The following is a 17846-nucleotide window of genomic DNA, read 5'->3' on the forward strand; positions in this document are numbered from 1 at the left end:
TGAGAAATAAGATTCTCTGGTCTGATGAGTAGTGTTGAGCTACCCCCGTAGTGTTCGGGTTCGGTTCGTGGAACACCGGGATGTTTGTGGAAATGTTCGTCGAACACCTTAGAACACCGTCGAACACCGTTAAAACCAATGGCAGGCAAACAAAAACACATAGAAACACATAGAAAACACCTTCAAAGGTGTCCAAAAGCTGACAAACTGCTCAGAAGACACTCTCTTTAAAAAAAGCCCGCCGGCAATTCAGCAGCGGCATACACCGGTACCCGACAATTTGGACAAGAAGGAATAGAGCATCACACATAGATTAGATAGATAGAAACATGTCAGTCACATATATAAGAAGTACAGTGACAGCGTTGGTTATTGTACTTGTCATTTAGTGTTAAAGGATTTATTAAAAAAAATAATAGTGTTTTCATGCACCGTCTCTTTAAAAAGGCCGGCCGGCAATTCAGCATCGGTACCCGACAATTTATAACAGAAAGAATAGAGCATCACACATAGATTAGATAGATAGAAACATGTCAGTCACATATATAAGAAATACAGTGATAGTGTTGATTACTGTACTTGTCATTTAGTGTTGAAATAAAGGATTTATTAAAAAAAAATTGGCGTGGGGTTCCCCCGTAATTTTAGTCTCTAGCGGAGGTTAAGCAGACGGCTGGGGCAGATGTTTGAAGCCTGGGAAGGGGGTAATACCCACAGAGCTTCCCAGGCTACTAATATCAGCCCCCAGCTGAATGCCTAGCCTTTACTAGCTATTAAAATGGGGGACCCCCAAAAAAATGACGTGGGGTCCCCCCTATTTTAATAGCTAGCAAAGGCTAGGCAGACAGCTGGGGGCTGATATTAATAGCCCAGGAAGGGTGCCATGAATATTGGCCCCCTTCCAGGCTAGAAACACCAGCTGTCAGCCGCCCCAGAAATGGCGCATCCATAGGATGCGCCAATTCTGAAACTTAGCCTTGCTCTTCCCACTGCCCTGTAGCGGTGGCAGTGGGGTAATAAGGCTGGGGTTGATGTCAGCTTATAATGCCAGCTGACCTCAAGCCCAGGTTAGTAATGGAGAGGCGTCTATAAGACACCCCCATTACTAACCCCATAGTCAAAGTAACAAAAAACCACAAACACCCAGAATAAAGTCCTTTAATTGAAATAAAGACACAATTCTTTATTGTTCTAAATTAAACCATACTTACCATCACGCCCATTCCAGCTGAAGCCAACGATCTCCTGCAATAAAAATAATAAAAAAAATAAAAAATTTATAAATAATAAAGCAACATCACAGCTGAGCACTGCCATCCAGCTTGTCTTCCTTCAGAGACACTGCAGAGCGCAAGCATGCCTGCGCTCTGCAGTGTCTATGAAGGATGGCATGCTGGACGGCAGTGCTCAGCTGTGATCCTGCTTGTCATCTCAATGCCATCCCAGCGTGGGAGAATTCTCCTGCTCAAGCGCTGAGCGCTGAGAATTTTCCCACGCTGTCAGTAACGTGCATGAGGTGAGCTGAGTTCATTAGACATGAACTTGGCTCATCTGGATGCCGTCACAGCCAGACACTGAGGAGCGCAAGTATGCCTGCGCTTCTCAGTGTCTGCCGCATGGCAAGCTGGATGGCAGCGTTCTACTGCGGTCCAGCCTGTCATGTGAATGTAGCAGAGCTGAAGCTGTCGTGGGAACCATGGAAAGGTAAGGATGATGTTGCTTTATTATTTTACTTTTATTGCAGGAGATCGTTGGCTTCAGCTGGAATGGGCGTGATGGTAAGTATGGTTTAATTTAGAACAATAAAGAATTGTGTCTTTATTTCAATTAAAGGACTTTATTCTGGGTGTTTGTGTTTTTTTTGTAACTTTGACTATGGGGTTAGTAATGGGGGTGTCTTATAGACGCCTCTCCATTACTAACCTGGGTTTGATGTCAGCTGGCATTATAAGCTGACATCAACCCCAGCCCTATTAGCCCACTGCCACCGCTACAGGGCAGTGGGAAGAGCGAGGCTATGTGCCAGAATTGGCACATCCTATGGATACGCCATTTCTGGGTCGGCTGACGGCTGGTGTTTCTAGCCTGGGAGGGGGCCAATATTCATGGCACCCTTCCTGGGCTATTAATATCAGCCCCCAGCTGTCTGCCTAGCCTTTGCTAGCTATTAAAATAGGGGGGACCCCACGTCATTTTTTTAGGGGTCCCCCATTTTAATAGCTAGTAAAGGCTAGGCATTTAGCTGGGGGCTGATATTAGTAGCCTGGGAAGCTCCATGGGTATTACCCCCTTCCCAGGCTTCAAACATCTGCCCCAGCCATCTGCTTAACCTCCGCTAGAGACTAAAATTACGGGGAACCCCACGCCAATTTTTTTTTTTTATAAATCCTTTATTTTAACACTAAATGACAAGTACAGTAATCAACACTATCACTGTACTTATTATATATGTGACTGACAGGTTTCTATCTATCTAATCTATTTGTGATGCTCTATTCTTTCTGTTATAAATTGTCAGGTACCGATGCTGAATTGCTGGCCGGCTTTTTTAAAGAGACGGTGCATGAAAACACTAATATTTTTTTTAATAAATCCTTTAACACTAAATGACAAGTACAGTAACCAACACTGTCACTGTACTTCTTATATATGTGACTGACATATTTCTATCTATCTAATCTATGTGTGATGCTTTATTCTTTCGGTTCTAAATTGTTGGGTACGGGTGTATGCCGCTGCTGAATTACCGGCTTTTTATGTTTCACTGTGATCACTGTTCCCATCGATTTGGGCAACCACTGTAATGCCACAACCACCATAGCTGTGGCATTACAGTGAGTGGCAGACAATCCCTGCATGATTGGTGCTCTAAATAGCGCCAGACATGCAGGACACGCTTTTGGTGCACGAACAGTTATCGAACATAACCTCGAACAGCCGAATTTTTTGCAAATCGTTCGCGTTCGTCGAACGACTCGAACACCGCCCAAAACAGCTCGAATTTGAGATTGGTGAACAGTTCTAGTCGAACACCGCTCATCTCTACTGATGAGACGAAGATAGAACTTTTTGGTGATAATTCTAAGCAGTATGTGTGGAGAAAACCAGGCACTGCTCATCACCTGCCCAATACAATTGTAGCACCCCGAGGGCTCGGCTGCTACAGGGGTATTGCACCTCAAACCAGAGGTGTGATATTCCACTCCCGGGTAAGGATGGATTGTGGACCAGGACTCGGTAGGCTGCATGCACCACACACACCCCATTTCCGAGGGACAGCTCAATGGTGCTCCCACTAGACAGAAGTGCAGGCACAACAGCATCTGTCCCTGGCTGGAGTGGGGAGGGGGAGGAAAACCCAGTGGTGCAGGAGCAGATAAGGGTGGGTCTCTGGGTAAAGGTAGGAGCCCATTGGTTGCTAGTTACCTGGGCTCACACATAGAGGGAGGTAGATAAGGTGGGCACCATCTTAGAACAGTGTTCAGTCCGGGGAGTCTGTTCAGAGAGAAGTTCAGCCAGAGAGGGCTGACAGGGAGCTGTGGCTCAGTCTGGGCCCAGCTCCATGAGGCAGGCCTGGAGTGGAGGCCAGAAACAGCAGAGAGAACAGGAACTGAAGAGAAAGGAAACAAGGAACAGCACATTAAGAGAGGCCCAGAGACACGAGAGGAGAAGGAACCCCATAGGCCCAGGAGATTGCGGGTGACGGGTTGGCAGAACAGGGTACCGGATCCCAAATTGGTGCAGGCGACTAATCCTCAGCCAAAGACCGGCGGTCGTGACTATATCTCGGTGCGACCCCTCACTACACCTACCAGGAAGGCACACCACATAGGGTCAGGGACGCAGAGATCAGCGTACCAAGAGAAGGCCCGAGGCAGCCGGACAAACGTAGAGTCACTGGTGGGGCACGGCCAGAGAAGGGAAGAGAAGGGAGCCCTGTGCCACGCTCTGGAATTGCCTGGGAGTTGGTCGAGCCCCTTGCCTGGTGGACGCAGCACGGCTGGGCAGTCACCGCCGGTACCGAGGTGACTAGGACCAGTAAAGAACTGTGAGTAAAGCATTGGAAACTGCAACCACACGTCTCTGTGCTTCTTCGCCACACCAGCACTACCAGTGCTGGGACGCTCGTGCACCATCACTCCCATCATCCACACTAACTGCCCTGAGGCTATACTTCTCCCGTGGGGAGTCATCCCATTCTTAGCTGCACACATAACACCGGCCTCAGCGGTCTGCCTTGCAGCGGCGGCCCCCACTGACCGCAATCCACGGGTGGCGTAGTCGGACTATTATCTCACTAATAAGACTGCCACTGAATTGACCGCCCTGGGCACGGACCGGGTTAACGCCACGGAGACTACAACCCCCAGCGATCCGGCTCCGGGTATTCCCTGCACAACACAGGCCCAGGAGGCGCGTCACAATCCCAACAGTGAAACATGGTGGTGGCAGCATCATGCTATGGGGGTGTTTTTCATCTGCAGAGACAGGACGACTGGTTGCAATTGAAGGAAACATGAATGCGGACAAGTATAGAGATATCCTGGATGAAAACCTCTTCCAGAGTGCTCTGGACCTCAGACTTGGCCGAAGGTTCACCTTCCAACAAGACAATGACCCTAAGCACACAGCTAAAATAACAAAGGAGTGGCTTCAGAACAACTCTGTGACCATTCTTGACTGGCCCAGCCAGAACCCTGACCTAAACCCAATTGAGCATCTCTGGAGAGACCTGAAAATGACTGTTCACCAACATTCACCATCCAACCTGAAGGAACTGGAGAGGATCTGCAAGGAAGAATGGCAGAGGATCCCCAAATCCAGGTGTGAAAGACTTGTTGCATCATTCCCATGAAGTCTCATGGCTGTACTAGCTCAAAATGGTGCTTCTACTCAATAGTGAGCAAAGGGTTTGAATACTTATGACCATGTGATATTTCAGTTTATATTTTTTAATAAATTTGAAAAAATTTCTACATTTCTGTTTTTTTTCAGTCAAGATGGAGTGCAGAGTGTACTTTAATGAGAAAAAAAAAGAATTTTTAAGAATTTACCAAATGGCTGCAATGAAACAAAGAGTGAAAAATACTTTCCGCACCCACTGTATGTGTTACACGCATGCCGCTAGGTTCAGATAGGGTGAGACGGGTTTCATAAATTCGATGGAATCCTGGGGTAACTGTTACCCAGGGCGACCATAGGCTGCAGCTTCTCTCAGGCACATGATAGATCAATTGCTGACTAGACACATCTGACAAGAGTCTTCATAAACAGTTGAACAGTGGAGTTTAATCAAGTATGGCCAGTACCATTTAACTCTTTGAAGCAATAGGCTTCACCACAGTACAATCTATTAAAGCAGGCACAGTAGCGTCAGTCACTTCAGTAGCATAATTCAGCACAGATTCGATCTCTTTGCAGCACACTCCTATGCATACACAACCACAGGTTTTTCCTTCACAAGGACACAATAGTACACAGCATTCTTTTTCCTGCATGGAGATGGAGGGGGGAGGTGTTAATGAGGGAGATGATCCCTGTGACATAATTCCTTCCAGTCCTTATCTTTCTGCCTGATAATACTCTGCACTGTTAGTTCAGGGAGTCTATCTGACCCATGTTTAGCTTCCCTCCTGACCTGAATTTTGTTCACTTGCCTTCTGTGAGATACAGATCACACACCACCTTTCTCTTAGGCTCTAGCCCGACTAATAAACAAGTTTCCCACAATCCCCCATGGGCTCTGCTAATCACTCCCTGTCTCCTGTGACTGTGTTAACCCCTCTAGTTGCTGGATGCTTCTGAAGCACAACACTTCCTGTCTCTTGTGTTTGTGTTACTTCTAATAGTTACTGGATGCTTTTGAAGCAACAGCACTACTTCTGCATGTCACACTCTTCTCTCCTTTTTGAATGTCGTTCTCGACATTCGTCTTAATTGGTCAATCTGACCAATTCTGAGACAGTGGTAAAAGTTTAATAACTTTATATACAAATTGACATTGTCAAATTGGTATAACATTCATTAACATTGATAACAATCTATACTTATGACCTTTTTCTTGTAAGATTCCTGTAAGAAATAAACAATTAACACAAATAAAACAATCAGTGTTTCTTCAGCTGGAGTTTTTCATACGTTTTCAACCAGCTCTCTCTCTCTCTCTTGGCTTTAACAGTTCTTTGTTTCTATAAAGTCTTTTAACCCTAGCATGCGTGACGTCACAAATCTACACTTTTAGGTAACTGGGGCTTTTTAGGCCCCCGTGCAAATCATATGGATAAACTCACATAAATAACTTTTACAAGTTTATTTCAAAATTTCAAAATAAGATATGAATAATGCACAATAGTTTAATTATAATTTTTTGTAGAAAACACCAAAAAATATTTTTTTTCCAAATTTCAAACAAAGATATGAAAAACACACAAATTTATATTTGGTGTAAAAAGGTATATAAATCTAGAGTCAACTAGCTGCAGCTACATTTCTTTTCTAACTTTTTCTTTTCAATTTTATTGGTCTTCTAAACAATTTTCACATGTTATCTTTTCTGAAGAATATTCTTTACAGACATTTTCCCCACAAGTGCTACAATATCGCTCAGTTTTCCTCTCTAAGTTTCTTGGACAAATGAAACAACACTTTTGTTTTCTTTCTCCTGACCCTGGAATTTCCTGAAACTGTACGGCACACCGTTTCATTGCTTCTTTAGTTTGCTTTGGCAAGCATTTCATGTTGCTTCGCTCTATCATGTGAGGCATTACAAGTTCATGGCAAAGGTCCTTCAAGAATAGGCATCTCCTGTCCTTCCTCCTTGAATGGAATTCTGGATGAGTTTCTGTATAAATAATGAATGAATTCAGGGCTGCTACATTAAGCATACTTGAAAAAATTACTACAGGCCAACATCTTGTTTGCCTCTTGCATGAATAATCTCCCACCATTTCATCCATTTTGTCTACACCTCCTTTAGTTTTATTGTAATACAGGATGATTTCTGGTTTAAATTTCCTGTAATTGCTGTCAATACTGCAATCATAATGCATAGTACTGAGTAATATAACAGATTTTTCCTTCTTCGCTTTGTAAGATACCAGTGTCGCTTTGTTGTTGAAACCAAAGACACTCTCATATAAAGTTCTCGCTGTGGATTGTGTTTCATTGCTTGAGGAATTTCTCTTCAGTTTGGCATCATAGTACAGAAGCAGAAAATTGCCCAGTGCAACATTGGTAAAATAATTGTCCATGGTAATGTTTCTACCTGAATTGTATATTGTTACAGCAAGTGTTTTCACAATCTCAGACCCTAGATCTTTCTGTACTGGTGCATCAACTTCTTTGCCACAGTAGATAAGCCCATTTATGCCATAATAATTTGCAGAATCACACATCCAGAAGATTTTTATTCCATACTTGGCTGGTTTACTGGGCATGTATTATATGAACTTGCAACGTCCTCTGAAGGGTACAAGTTGCTCATCTACTGTAACATTAGTACTAGGATTGTAAAGTTTGGTGCAATTTTTGATAAATATGTTCCAGATATAACTGATAGGGGATAATTTGTCTGTTTGGAACCACGCTGCACGAGTTCGCTTATCATCAAATCAAATGTTTCTTCTAATTTCCTCATATCTGTCCACTGCCATTGTCGCTTTATAGTATGGATCAGAAAGTGGGTCAAGAAATAATTCTCTGATTGGAACATCATACGACTTTTGACTCCCTGTCAGCAGTAAAAGTCCAATATATACATAAAGTTGCTCTTTTGAGATATTTTTCCAGGACTTATTTTTTGCAGAAGCGATACGTCTTCCTTCTAGGTTTGAACATAAAAGGACCTCTTCTGCAATATTGTTAGAAAAAAAATTACAGAATACTTCTTTAGAGGAAAAGTACCTGGGACTTCCCACAGCTCCTTGAGCATGTCTCACAATATTATGTATTGGAGTACGTCCGACTAATGAAGGATTACTGTCCCAAAAGACATTAGTTTTGGATGTTCTACTTATCACTAGAGATGAGCGTTGTTCGATTCGAACTGTTCGCCAATCTCAAATTCGAGCTGTTTTGGGCGGTGTTCGAGCCGTTCGGCGAACACGAACGATTTGAGAAAAATTCGGCTGTTCGAGGTTATGTTCGATAACTGTTCGTGCACCAAAATCATAACTGGATTTTTTCTCAGTAATGATGAAAATTAATTTTAATAAGCAGTTTGAGTGTACAGCGGGGTGGGGGGAGGGGCAGGGGATGGATCTCTGCAGGAATAATGAAGATCTCCATTTTTTTTTCTCTTTACCGCATTTACAGTGGGGAGGTGCAATCTGTCAGCCTATCAGCAGCGCACACACGGAGCAAAGTGCTTTTTTTTCACACAAGCAAGGGCATGTGTCATTGGCAGTGTATGTCACATGTCCTTGCCCTATAAGACCAAGCCATTTTCCCCGTCGCCACCATTTTCTCACTGCTGCAGCTGCGTGTTAGACGGCACCGCTGTTGCTGTGTGCGCTATACCTTGTTAATTTCAAGCCAATTTTCGCACAAATCTACAGATAGCTTGGGAGTAGGGAATAGTTGTGATTGCAGTCCTTTTAAGGACTAGGTTACAGCATTTCCTACGACTTTTATCAGGCAGGTCTGTGCTCTTAAATAGATAGGTTGTGGGAGTAAAGACTAATTGTAATTGCAGTCCTTTTCAGGACTAGGTTACATCAGTTCCTATCAGTTTTTGCCAGGCAGGTCTGTGCCAGTTCTGTGCAAGTTTTTTTCACAGCATTTGGCTGAATCTAGCAAAGCTAATCCTTTTTGGCCTATTGCAGAGTGTGTTAGTCAGTGGAGTAGCCTATCTGTGTTGCAAGATATACCACCTGTGTATAGAATACCAATTTTTTTACTGCACCTAGTGAAGTAAAATCTTTTGGGCATAGCATGATTCTATTAGTCCATCTATACTGACCTCCATCAGGTTGCAAATTGAATATAATTTTTTTCTGCATCTAGCTCTGAAAAAATATTTGGGCTTCTAGCAGTGTGTGGGACTTGTTCTATTAGTCCATCTATACTGACCTCCATGAGGTTGCAAACTGAATATAATTTTTTTCTGCATCTAGCTCTGAAAAAATATTTGGCCTTCTAGCAGTGTGTGGGACTTGTTCTATTAGTCCATCTATACTGACCTCCATCACGCTGCAAATTCAAAATAATTTTTTGTCTGCATCTAGCTCTGAAAAAATATTTGGCCTTCTAGCAGTGTGTGGGACTTTCTCTATTAGTCCATCTATACTGACCTCCATCAGGTTGCAAATTAAAAATAATTTATATCTGCATCTACCTCTGAAAAAATATTTGGCCTTCTAGCAGTGTATGGGACTTTCTCTATTAGTCCATCTATACTGACCTCCATCAGGTTGCAAATGAAAAATAATTTTTTGTCTGCATCTAGCTCTGAAAAATATTTGGCCTTCTAGCAGTGTGTGGGACTTTCTCTATTAGTCCATCTATACTGACCTCCATCAGGTTGCAAACTGAATATATTTTTTTTCTGCATCTACCTCTGAAAAAATATTTGGGCTTCTAGCTGTGTGTAGGACTTGTTCTATTAGTCCATCTATACTGACCTCCATCAGGTTGTAAACTGAATACAATTTTTTTCTGCATCTACCTCTGAAAAAATATTTGGGCTTCTAGCTGTGTGTGGGACTTGTTCTATTAGCCCATCTATACTGACCTCCATCAGGTTGCAAATTGAATATAGTTTTTTTCTGCATCTAACCCAGCCAATAGTTTTGGCCTAATACCACAGTTTGGCCACTCAGCTCTGCTCGGTTCCCATCCATTGTTTTTTTGTGCAAACAACTCCAGAGTTGTGAATTAGTTAACCACCAAAATGAGTGGAAAAAGGCCTGCTGCTGGTGGAAAGGGGAATAGGCGTGTTGGGAAGGGGAAAAAAGGTTGTGTCCGTGGGGTAGGTGTTAAAGCAACAGTAACATCTGCAGAAGAAAGACCATCTTCCAGCCAAACTAAAATGTCTACTTCTTTTAGCGGACAATGTGATAAGATCCCTTTCTTACGGCCACGCCAATCGCTACAAATTCCAGATGAGGCACAAAAACAGCAGGTGCTTCAACGGATATCAAGTGCTCCTTTAAGTGGGCTCTCCTCCACATCAACTTCAACATCACAAATACTCCAGTCCTCAAAGGTGTCACCCCAATCACACTTGCTTCCTCACAGCTCCCAAATCTCCAGCTGCCCGTCTGAGTATGAGGTAGAACAGATGGTTGAGGCTGCAGAGCTGTTTACTCATACTATAGCCTGGGAATCAGAGGTCGACTCCAGCGCTTATGTGAATCCAGACGAGGAAATGATCTGCACTGATGCCCAGAATCTTTATGACTCGGATGCAGGACCAGACGGAGAAGGTTCTGACCATAATGTAGACCCTCATTCCCAAACTGTAACTCCTGTTGGTGGAGAAAATGAGGAAGACGATGATGAGACTCAAATACCTGATTGGAGCGACAACTTTAGTTTTTTGTCAGGGCAGGAACAGGTTGGCTCTGAGGACGACGGGTGTGATAACGCACAGGGTGATGATGATGAGGTTGGAGATCCCACTTACTGTCAACCCACAGTCAGCCAATAGATGAGGTCAGCAGAGGAGGTGGAGGAAGATGCTAGTGACGGCGAGGTCAGGTTGCGCCTTCCTGGACAGAGACGTAGTACTGGAAGCACGTCAACAACTGGATCCTCAAACACAACTCTGCCTCTCACCACAAGTCGTGGTGGCTCTTCAGGTCGCATGGGTGCTAAGCCTTGCATAGCCTGGGCATTTTTTCAGATCGATAAAGATGACCCAACTCGTGTTATCTGTAACATTTGTCAGCAAAAGCTAAGTAGAGGCCAAAAAATACATAGTTTGAGTACTTCATGCATGAACCGGCACATGGATATGAAGCATAAGTTGCAGTGGGAAGCTCAGTGTGCTACAATGCGGCCTAGCCGGCCGGGCCAACCACCGTCTGCCATATCTTGTGCATCCGCGGCCTCTTCATCCTCTGTGACTGGGGGGACAGCAGTCACACCTGTTTTGGGGCGCAGACCTGCCACCTCTTTACCCGCAACAGCCAGCGTGATTGGCAGGTCATCATTTTCTTTGGAGGTGGTAACACCAGCTGGTGTTGAGCGCTGTCCGACATCGATAGCACCACCTTTGGATCAAGGCAACCTAACATGTCCGCCTGCATCTTCCTCACAGACCGGCAGTTTGCCGGGGACACCCTTATCAACCCCGTCTAAGCACAATAGCCAGCCCTCGGTCCCTCAGATGTGGACAAGTAAAAGACCATTTCCTCCTAGCCATGAGAAAGCTAAGAGGTTGAATTTCACCATCTGCAAGCTCTTGGCTACAGAAATGCTGCCTTTCCGCCTGGTGGACACAGAGGATTTTCGAGACCTTATGTACGTCGCAGTGCCCCAGTACCAGATGCCCAGTCGGCACTACTTCTCAAAGAAAGGTGTGCCTGCGCTCCACCAGCATGTCGCACACAACATCACCACTTCTTTGAGAAACTCTGTGTGTGACAGGGTGCATTTCACCACAGACACTTGGATGAGTAGGCATGGACAGGGGCGTTACATGTCGCTGACTGGGCACTGGGTAACTATGGTGACAGCAGGACAAGGGGCTGCTGTCCAAGTCTTGCCGTCCCCACGAGTTGTGCGTCAATCCTCTTTATGTCAAAGTTCCTCCACTGCTTCTGCCTCCTCAACCTCCTCTCGGTCTTCCACCTGCACCCAAAGCCTGCCTGTTCATGCCACAAGCTTTCTAACTGCGCAGAAGGGATCCTGCACACCTCCTTACTATGCTGGCAGTAGGGCTCAACGTCATCAGGCGGTTTTTACTTTGAAATGTCTGGGAAATGTGAGTCACACAGCTGAGGAGTTGTGGTCAGCTCTGGAGAACCAATTTCATGAATGGTTGTCTCCACTGGACCTGAAACCAGGGAAGGCCGTGTGCGACAATGCTGCAAACCTGGGTGCGGCCCTTCGCCGGGGCAATGTCACACACGTGCCTTGTATGGCTCACGTGTTGAACCTGGTTGTCCAGCAATTTTTAGCCCACTCTCCCAGACTAGATGGCCTTCTGCAGAGGGCACGGTCGCTGTGTGCTCACTTCCGCCGTTCGCATCCCGCAGCTCAGCGACTTACATCTCTACAGAAGTCGTTGGGCCTGCCACTTCACCGGCTAAAATGCGATGTGGCTACCCAGTGGAATTCAACTCTGCACATGTTGCAGCGACTGTGGCAGCACCAACAAGCCCTGGTGCAATACGTTCTAACGTATAGCCTGGGCCAACGAGATCCAGAGGTGGGGCAAATCACGCTGGAGGAGTGGTCTCAGATCAGGGACCTATGCACCCTTCTGCACAGTTTTGAAATGTGGACGAAGATGTTTAGTGCTGACGATGCCATTATCAGCATGACTATTCCGGTGATTTACATGCTGGAGCACATGTTAAACAGAATTCGGAGTCAGGTGGTGGCACAAGAGGAGGTGGAGGAAGTAGAGGAGGAGGAGTTGTATGCGGAAGGGCTAACATCTGCAAGGTCCAGACGGTCGACAGCACCAAGGCGGCAGGCATGTGAGGGTGGGGGAGATGGTTTTACCAGGGCGCATGGTAGCAGCCAAACTAGTGAGGAAGGTTCAGGAGCCCAGGAAGAAGTGGAGGACGAACTGATGGAAGACTCATCAGATGAGGGAGACCTTGATCACATTTCTGTTGTGCGAGGTTGGGGGGAGAGGACAGAGAAAGGAATCATGATTGTTACCTCGCCACCAACACAACAGGGACTTGGTGCTCCTGGATGCGCAACACACATGAGTGCCTTCTTGCTGCACTACCTGCAACATGACCCTCGAATTGTGAGAATTAGAAATAATCCTGACTACTGGGTTGCCACACTGTTAGATCCCCGGTACAAAAGTAAATTTGCAGAAATTATTCCTGCCATAGAAAGGGATGCACGCATGCAGGAGTATCAGCAGAGACTGTTGCAGAATCTTACATGTGCTTTTCCACAAAACACCAGTGGTGCACGTAGTGAATCTCACAGTTCCAACTTGCCAACCGTGGGACCGTCAAGTGTTCAGCACTCAAACCGTAACAGAACCACAGTATCTGCTGGTAACATCAATTTTGCGGAATCATTTCACCACTTTTTAAGCCCATCCTTTGCAAGGCCACAGGAGACAAGAAGTCTGACACATAGTCAACGCCTAGAGACGATGGTACAGGACTATCTCCAAGTAAACATTGAAGCCATGACTGTGTCACTGGACCCTTGCTCTTTTTGGGCTTCCAATCTGGATAAATGGCCGGAGCTAGCCACTTACGCCTTGGAGATCTTGTCATGCCCCGCAGCCAGCGTTCTGTCTGAACGTGTGTTCAGCGCTGCTGGTGGTGTGCTGACAAATAAGCGCACGCGGCTCTCCACTGATAATGTAGACAGACTCACGTTCATAAAGATGAACAAATCATGGATCCGAAATGACTTTTCTACCCCTGTGTCATCCTGGGGAGAGTAAAAGCTTGATGATTGGTTAAAATCACCCTACCAACTGTTTTAAGCTTTCAAATTACTAATCATGTTTATCTGTATCTTGGCTGGAAAATAATTTGGGCTTTGTAGCAGTGTGCAGCACTGATTCTATTAGGCCATCTATAATAAGCTCCACCAGATTTAAAATTCTAATCATATTTATCTGTATCTTGACTGGAAAATAATTTGGGCTTTGTAGCAGTGTGCAGCGCTGATCCTATTAGGCCATCTATACTAAGCTCCACCAGATTTAAAATTAATAATAATTTTTAGCTGCATCTAGCCCGGAAAATAATTTTGGGGCTCCGACATGCACAAGACACATAAGTGCCTTCTTGCTGCACTACCTGCAACATGACCCTCATATTGTCAGAATTCAAAGTAATCATGACTACTGGGTTGCCACACTCTTAGATCCCCCAAACTTTTCGATCAACCTTTTCATTTTAATAAAGACCAAAAAAATGGTCATTTTTGAAATTATAAGCATTAGCAGGTTATTAGAAACTGAAATCAAACAGTTTTCAACTCAAAACTTTATTCTAGGTGATGTTACATTTTCACATAGGACCCCTTGTTCGAAAGGAGCTTCTGAACTCTCTCGTCCATTGAATTTGTCAGGTTTTGGATGGTTTCTGCTTCAATTGTTTTGCATGAGGACAGAATACCCTCCCAGAGCTGTTGCTTAGATGTGAACTGCCTCCCGCCATCATAGACACTCCTTTTGATGATGCTCCAGAGGTTCTGAATGGGGTAGAGGTCAGGGGAGCATGGGGGTCACACCATAAGTTTGTCCCCTTTTATGCCCATATCAGCCAGAGATGCAGATGTTTTATGTGCAGCATGAGATGGTGCATTATCATGCAAAAAAATGATCTAGCTGTGAAATACACGGTTCTTCTTCTTGAACCATGGCAGGAAGTGCTGTTTGAGAAAATCCACATACATTATGGAGTTCATCTTTAGCGCCTTCAGGGATCCTAAAGGGGCCAACAATCTCTCTCCCCATGATTCCAGCCCAAAACATTACTCCACCTCCTCCTTGTTGGCGCTGTAGCCGTGTTTGCGTGGGGTGTCCATCAACCAGCCATCCTCCACTCCATCCATCTGGACCATCGAGCGCTGCACGGCACTCATCCGTGAACAAAACAGTTTTGAAATCAGTCTTCATGTAATATTTGGCCCACTGGAGCCGTTTCTGCTTGTGTGAAGTGGATAGAGGAGGTCGACAGGATGGCGTATGCACAGCTGCAAACCTCTGAAGGACCCTGCATCTTGTTGTTCGGGGGACGTTGGAGGCACCAGCAGCTTCAAAAACTTGTCTGCTGCTATGACAAGGCTTTTTTGCCGCTGCTCTTTTAACCTGACGTAATTGCCTGTAGGAAAGAGTCCTCAATTTGCCCTTATCAGCACGCACACGTGTGTACTGTGAATCAGCTACATACTTCTTGACTGCCAAAACACTTCATCCTGATCATCGCACAATGTTGATTGTAGTCATGCCTTGACCTAAACACTCCACAATTTGTTGCTTCTCAGCAGCCGACACATCCTTTTTCTTTCCCATTTTGGCAGAAAATGTAGGCTGCTTAATAATGTGAGACAGCCTTCTTAAGTAGTCTTGCCTTTCATTGGACACACCTGCCAAACTAATTAGCACAGGTGTCTGCAATTGCTTACAGAGATATAAAGAGCCCTGACACACATCACCATCAATGAGTTTAACTGACAAACAAACAAATTCTTCCCTTATCACTCCTAAACACTTTTTGCATAATAATTTGGAACACAGTGTACATGTGCTTTTCCACAAAACACCAGTGGTTCACGTAGTGAATCTTACAGTTCTAACTTGCCAACCGTGGTCTGTATGGAGTTGTTCAATAAAGGGCCCAAAATTAAGATAACATAGATGGGAGAGGTCTCTATGAATAGGAATTCCTAAGTATTTGATACCCTGTGAGGGCCAGGCAAAGGGAAAGTTGGACTGGATGGAATCCTATATGGATTTGGGGAGGGAGACATCAAGGGCCTCAGACTTCGCTGCATTGATTTTAAAATTTGACCATGTAACAAAGTGATCTATTTCAGCCATAACAGCATGGATGGATATATGTGATTGAGTGATATATACTAGGACATCATCAGCAAATAGAGAGCACTTGTACTCGGTGCCTCCCACCTCAATCCACCTAATATTGGGGTTATGGCGAATTGATGAGAGCAGGTGCTCCGTCACTAGGATGTATAAGAGAGGGGACAGAGGACATCCCTGCCTTGTCCCATTGGTGATTGTGAAAGGTGATGAAAATGTTCGGATGCACCCCCTGGGCCTTGGGACACCCGGTGCCGGACCCTTTTTGGTGGATGCTGGTGGTTGTAGTCTTCGTGGCGGCGACCCGGTTCCGTGGCTCAGGGTGGTCAAACCAGTGGCGGAACTATTTATGTGGTTTTGATGTTTAAATGTCCGACTACGCCACCCGTGGATTGCGGTCAGAGTGAACCGCCGCTGCAGGGCAGACCGCTGAGGCTGGTGTTGTGGGTGCAGAGGAGTATAGCCTCAGAGCAGTGTATGTGGAGGATGGGGTTGATGGTGCAGGGCAGCAGCAGTAACGACACGGAGTCAGTGATGCAGTCCAGGGTCTTTACTCACAGTTCTTATTATCCAGACCACGTCTGCAGGTAACGGCTGCCCACGTCGTACTGTGCTCACCAGGTGAGGGGCTCAGACAACTCCCAGATAACTTTGGAGCGCTTCACAGGACCCCCTTTGTGTGTCCTTTGTCTGGCCTTTCTTACCAACCCTTCTGTCCGGCTGCCTCGGGCCTCCTCTTGGTAAACTTGGCACCAGTTTCCCTGACCCTATGTGGTGCTTTCCTAGCGGGTGTAGCGAGGGGCTGCGCCACATAAAATGTCACAGCCTCCGGTTTCTAGCTGAGGGTCTTTTCCTGCCTCCACTAGTTTCGGGGACCGGTCTCCCCCTTTGGCCTGACCCCTCCACGCAGGTGGATTCGGGCGTGCGGTGGCGACTCGCCCATCCGCACCCCTGGGATCCCTTCATTCCTCGTTCCTGGAGCCTTCTCCGCTCCTCTTCCTTCCTTCTCCCTCTTCCAGGCCTGGGCCTCTGTTACTAGGCCCGCCTCCGGAGCAGAGCTCATGCAGAGCCCCTGCTCCCTGCCACTTCTGCTCAGACTTCTCTGCACTGAACTAAGATGGTGCCCACCTTTTATACTCCCTTCTCAATGCACCCAGGAACTGCTTCCTCCCTGCTCCTGCACTACAGGGTTCCCCTTCCTCAGTGTTCCCTCCCCCCACTCCAGCCAGGGACAGGGACTGTCGTGCCCATCTCAGAGGCATATTGGTCGCCCTGCCCCACGGCAATGTGGTGTAATGCATGCAGGTGTCGGGTCCTGATCCACACTCCATCCTTACCTGAGAGTGAGATATCACACCTCTGGGTGAGGTGCAATACCTCTGTAGCAACCGAGCCCTCAGGGTGCTACAGTTCCATTTATCTTCAGCCTAGGTGATGTTTTGTGATACAGGGCCGTGATTTTGGCTATAAAAGGGTCCCCTAGACCCCTACCCCAAGCTTTTTAAGAGAATCATATATGGCGTGCCAGTAGACTCTATGGAATGCTTTCTCAGCATCCAACGAGAGTATCTAATTACAAATTTTTAACTGCATCTAGCCCAGGAAATACTTTGTGCCTAGTAGCAGTGTCTGCTAGTTAGCGGATTATCCCGGCTGTTAAGCAAGCTACACCACCTGTAGTTTGGACACTTAATTTTTTCAAAGGAAATGCTTCGGGACCACGGGATACTCAGTGAAGAGCATCAGGAGGCACCCCAAGGCATAGGGGCTGGGACTGGCAGTAGGATGCCTTGCGGTGGACAGCCGAGCTCGATCCTTATAAAAGCTTTTTAACTGCAGCAGCTTTAGTGGACGCTACTGGAGCTGGAATTACGTGGCTGCTGGCATGAGACTTGCCCTCCAATAGATCCTTGTAAATGGATTTAAAGTGTATTCATTCAAATTAGAGAGACAATTTAAATTAAAAAGCTTAGAGCTGCCTCCACCACAGGGGGGCTCGCTCGACCCACCAGCGGACAGGCACCAGTATTGGGAGAGGGGGGCTGGCCGTCAGGGTTCACCGCGGCTCTGGCACAAACCCGCCGAAACGGAGGTGGCACGGGCAGGAGCGGACTGAACGTGTCGGCTTCTCACTTTTTGGATTTTA

The sequence above is a fragment of the Phyllobates terribilis genome, unplaced genomic scaffold (assembly GCF_046119375.1).
Source record: "Phyllobates terribilis strain yellow unplaced genomic scaffold, ASM4611937v1 Scaffold_11__3_contigs__length_659146591, whole genome shotgun sequence".
In the NCBI taxonomy this organism is placed as follows: Eukaryota; Metazoa; Chordata; class Amphibia; order Anura; family Dendrobatidae; genus Phyllobates; species Phyllobates terribilis.